At 44.7% G+C, this 5,612-nt stretch overlaps 1 pseudogene; it reads left to right on the plus strand.

The window, feature by feature from the left end:
• Positions 1-5,014: 5,014 nt before the first annotated feature.
• On the plus strand, positions 5,015-5,349 carry LOC117028842 (60S ribosomal protein L35a-like; annotated as a pseudogene).
• The last annotated feature ends 263 nt before the right edge of the window (positions 5,350-5,612 follow it).

Here is a 5,612-nt window from a genome sequence, read left to right on the forward strand (position 1 = left end):
TAGATGTTTGGCCAACAAAATTGAGAACTCACTGGTGATAACGACCGTAAAAGTCACGTACCCAGAGTGCCAACCCAGGAAACTAAGGGTCTGGAAGTGTCCTCTATTCCTACTCCCACAGTTATTCTCTTGGCTGTGATTTCCACAGCCACCCACCTACTTGGTTTCATCTAAAGAGATTGGGAATACGGAAGTTTCTCTGTCCCAGACGGGGTTTAAGATGTAACAAAACATTTAAAGAACTGGTTCCTTGGGGAAGAAAGGTGGAGACAGGAGAGCCTCACTTCCATTCCCCACCCTCTGCTTTGGGCTGCTGAAACCCTCTTGGAATCCAGACATGGAGTTGCTTCTAGACCAGCTACATTCCCCAAATCCAGGCTGCGAGGCACAGGTGGGGCGTGGAGCGGGTCGGGGTAGCAGCACCACTTCATTCCAGCCAAAGGGCGAGGCTTACATTGTGAAACTGCTGCCCTCTTCTTCCTCAGAAACTCCTCTGTTCATTTGTTTGAAAGGATGGGCTTCCTTGTGTAGGCACTGCCTTGTTGACTGAAACTGTCCCCTGAGGTTCCAAAAAGCTCCCTCCTTGCCTCGCAAGTCCTCCAGCTGTCGGCAGGAGCTCTCTGGGAAGACCGGCTCCCAAATGTGTGTATGAGCAAGTCATTTGTAGACTAAGACAAAGGACCCTGAATTTGGGGACGGCTTGAAGAAGGAAAAATCAAACTACAACAAGGACAAATGTTTTCAACAAAGTAGTCTTCACCACCTGGGGCTGATCTCCTGCCCCACACCCCAGGCCCTGAGCTGATCAGGTGACCAATTCAGGGAGGAACGGGAATGCGGGTGGTGGGAGGAATGTCCCAAGTCCCACTTGGACTATTGTCACTTATCTGCTGTTCTTCGTCATTTCAATCATCCTTCCTTCCTCCCCCAGCTTCCCCCACAGTGACGTTTCTAAAGTACAAGCATGCTCATCTCCTTCCCAAGCCACTGCTGTTTTGGGGTTCCATGTCACTTACAGAGTGGTTCTCAGCTGTTATGCCCCAGCCATTCTCAACACGTTCCCACAAGAACACCCCTCATCGCACTCAGATTGGTTCTCAAGGTGCAGGGTATAAAGAGGGCACCGACACGCCAGTGAGAACCTGATTTGTACGGTGCAAGCTGCTTTGTGTGGCATTCAAGGCCCATGCCAACCCAGCCCCAGGCCAGTCTCATGCCCCCCCACTTCCTGCACAGCATCCTCTGCAACAGCTACGGCAGCACCCACGTCGTGGATACGCACACCCAGACGTCTGGAAGCACCCAGGCATGCCCTGACCAAACAACGGGTCAAGGGTGAGGAAAATGGGACATGGTGGAGACTGTGAAAAGCTGAAGAGCTCTTGTTCCTGCTCCATCCTCTTCATCCAATTGTCGGGCGTCAGGTCTTAGAGTTCTGAAATATTTTCATTCATTTGCTCACCAAATTTGCTCCATACCTGTTTGAAAAAATGTGTACTTACACTACTTGTTACCATCTTGTACTTTGAATTGAAGTTACTTGTGTATATTTCTTATCTATTTTCTAGATTGTAGGTCTGAGGGAAATATAACCGGAAGGTCCTTTCCTTCTTTTCAGAAGCTCTGAAAGCATCCTTCCTTCTTTTTCCTCTCTCCCCACCCCCACACTTTTTAGCAGGCCTGACTGGCCAAAGCCATACCTGGGGCACAAGCATCTCTTTTCCTCATTGCCTCTTTGGAAGAGTCATACACATTCTTCCCCTTCTTTTTCAGCCTTTTAAAGCCCCACCTACTCAGCCTACGTATAATCGTAATGAGCTTTGGCTGCGAAAGGGGGAAATGGGATGGCAGGTGGCAGTGGTGAGCGTGGGTGAGACTGTACAACCCCAAAATTTGTTTGGCTCTACACTGCATTTTTTCAAAGTCTACTCACCTACTGTTCTCTGCTTTGGAGTTTGGAGGTGAGGCATAGAGATCTGCTGTCAGAACAGACTTGAGAATGAAGATCATTGATTCCTCACTGCCCCTGCCACTGCCACGATGATGCATGTAAATGGAACAGTTGAAAGAGTTGGTGTCAGCTCGTTAACTGCTGTCCCACAGGCTCAGACGTGATTGACAAGCCAGATGAACAAGGGGGAAAAGTCTGTAGTGGATTCATCTCCCAACAGCTACTCATTATTCTAATTAGTCCTGGGATAGCAGTCATTTCTCACACACCATAGGTCCACCTGCTTCAGAATTACCTGGTGTGGTGGCTAACCCTAGGCATTCCCGCACCCCTCCACTCTAAGGACCAGGATTTCTGGAGGCCGGGCTGTGGGTCTGCAGTTTTAACAAGCTGCCCAGGTAACACCCCTGCTGTCCTCCATCTGAGACCTGCTGAATTCCACTCCTGTCTTTGGGTCTCTGTGAGTCCGCCAAGGTTGTCCGCAGAGCGTGAGGCCTGCGACCATGGCATGAGGTCAGACCCTGGCTCTGCCGCATATTGGCAGGTGATTATAAGAAAGGAATTTAACCTGTCTGTGCCAGTGTCCTCTTCTATAAAGAGGATAATGACAGTGCCCATTGCTTAGGAATATTTTAAGTATTAAATAAATTAATTCATATAAAGTGCAAGGTTCCTGGCACACAGTAAGTGCTCAGTGAACGGGAGTTCTCATTTCCAATCGACTGTTCCCAAGCGTCAGCCATTCACAGGTCATCGTCACAATTTTTGCCACAGTTGCATAATCCTCTAGTAGTAATTACTTCATATTTTTTACGAAGTAACTTGTCCGTTTTACTCAGTGTCATCCTAAGAAGTGATACCTAGGAAATCGTTGGTTTGATGTCCTATTATATTTTTTTACACATTAAAATTCATACATAACTGCTGAAAATTTAAAACGTTCATTTTAGGAACCACTATGGTAGGTTTGCCACCATCAGAAAACACTGATTTAATCCAACGTCAGTTCAGAATGCTGCAACTCAAAGAGGTTAAGCAGGTTTCAAAGGTCACACACGGAGCTGTTGGAAAAGCCAGAAATAGAGGAATTCAAGTCTCCTTCTAACTAGGCCAGTGCTCTTTACTGCACATCAGCCTCTGGTTTTTACAGTGTTCTTAAAAGGCACACTGAGAGGTACTGACTGAAAAGGGAACATTCCTTTGTTAGCCTGATGTTAGGAAACTGAAATAACCCTTCTATATTAAATTGGCTTGAAAGGAAATCTCCCTTTAGCAGTAACAGGAGAGCAAGTTGAAAGTGTAGGTGCACTTCACTTTATCCCTCAGCCCTTGAGTGGGCGCGGACTACCAGTGCACAGGACAGGCGAGGCTGACCTGCAGGCTCCCGCGGCCTGACCTGCAGCCGTGACTCCTGGTAGCTGGTGAAAGCTGCAGCCGGAAGCCTACCTGCGGTGACAGCAGCTAAGAGCTCAAGGCTGAGCCTCAGATGGGCGGCGTTCTGACCTCCTCCTCACTGGCAAGCTTGACCTTTGGACAAGGTACTTAGCTTTTCTAAACTTCAGTCCCCTCACCTGTAACATTTTTACAGGATGCTGGAAAAATTAAGTGCTATCTACAGAAAATGCCTCGTAGAACAGGGGTAGCTTTTATTTTTACTTCATTGTCGTTTTCCTACATTGAATGGTCAAGATCATAGGCAGTGAAATACAATTAGCGTTTAAGCCAGAGCTTAAAAGGAAGAAGGGGATAGAAATTTGCAACACTCAGTGGTTAGAACTTCAATGTCCCTAATTGGGTGAGTCCATAACCTTCTGTGTCTTTAATATAAAATGCAGTTACTTTCCAAAAGTCAAATTTTCCGAAAATGAAATTAAGCACCATGTTGATCTAATTGTTAGTTCTTTGCAGAGGTTAAAGTTGAAGGTGCGGTGGATATCTGATTTTTTTGAGGAACCATTCTTTCTCTACTGGCATTTTATCCATGGGTGGGTACATGATCGAAGCCTGGCCAATCAGCATTTTCTAATACATAGATAGACATGTAGTCCATCCAACCAGATTCAATCCTGGCTCTTTCAATGGAATTCTTAGGAAGAAGAAGCACTCTATCTGCTAGATATAAGCCTGGAACTGCTGGCAGTCCTTTCCCACCATGAGAGAAGACCTTCCTCAAGGTGGAGCCATCACAGAGGGAAGGAGAGCAGAGAGATGGAGATAGATGAAGAACCAAAGTGCTCGTTTGAGCTCCTGGATCCAGCCATACCTGAATGTGGTGTATCCCTGTACGTATCAGCAGATGAGCCAATAAATTCTCTTATTGGCTTAAGTGAGTCTGATACAGGTTTCTTATTACTGTAATCAAAATATTCTCATCAAGAAAGTAGGCAATATGGTTTATGTGGAAAAATACAGAGAAACCTAACTAGCAGATTGTTCACCCAAATCATTACTATGACAAGCAAAGAGAAGAGATAGATCTCAAAGGACTCGATCTTCATATCTTGTGGCAGTCCAGTTTGGTGAAAGGTCTCCTCTCTAATACTGTGAATTTACTCTATTACCTGAGACGGTGAAGACACTTCTACCAAGTTCAGAAGAGCTTGACCCCATAACCTTGGGAATCACCACAATCAAGATAATGAACATATCTATCACCTACAAAAACTTCCTCATGCCCTTTTGTAATCCTTCCCTTTCACCCCTTTTGTTCCCCACCCCCAAGTAACGCCTGATCTGCTTTCTGTGGCTATAGATTAGTTTACATTTTCTGGAATATTATGTACACGGAATCATACAATATGGACTCATTTTTTTGTCTGGCGTTTTTTACTTAGTATCATTATTTTGAAATTCATCCATAATGTATATATCAAAATCATTCATTTAAAAAATTGCTGAATAGTGCATGGTTCATTGTACCAAAATGTATTTATCCATTCACCTGTTGATGGACATTCATACTGTTTCCAGTTTGGGGCTATTAAAAATAAAGCTGCGATGTTCTGTCCGCCATCTGGGATGCTGTGGAGGCCCTCTGGGAACAGGAGATCTAAAATGACGAATATGTCTGGAAGGCGGCAGTCCAAGGCCATTTTTGCTGGCTATAAGCGGGGTCTTCAGAACCAGAGGGAGCACGCAGCTCTTCTTAAAATTGAAGGTGTTTATACTCGAGATGAAACTGAATTCTGTGCAGGCAAGAGCTGTGCTTACGTGTACAAGGCCAAGAACAACACAGTGACTCCTGGTGGCAAACCGAACAAAACCAGAGTAATCTGGGGAAGGGGAACTCGTGCTCATGGAAACAGCAGCATATGGTTTGTGCCAAATTCCGAAGCCCCCTTCCTGCTAAGGCCATCAAACACAGAACCCATGTAATGCTGTACCCCTCAAGGACTTAAACTTATTGAAAAGGAAATAAATAAAAGTGGATTTGTTCTCTTGTATTTTTGTTTTAAAAAAAATAAAGATGCTATAAAAAAAAAAGGAAAAGAAAAAACTGCACAAACATGAAGGAAAAGGTCAGCCACAGTAGTCATTTTTAAAAAATTAAAAAATAAAAATAAAGCTGGTAGATGTATATTTAACCTTTTAAGAAACTGTTCAACTGTTTTCCAAAGAAGTCCTACCACTGTGTTCCCACCAGCAATATATAAGCAAGAGT

The sequence above is a fragment of the Rhinolophus ferrumequinum genome, chromosome 10 (genome assembly GCF_004115265.2).
Source record: "Rhinolophus ferrumequinum isolate MPI-CBG mRhiFer1 chromosome 10, mRhiFer1_v1.p, whole genome shotgun sequence".
NCBI lineage: Eukaryota > Metazoa > Chordata > Mammalia > Chiroptera > Rhinolophidae > Rhinolophus > Rhinolophus ferrumequinum.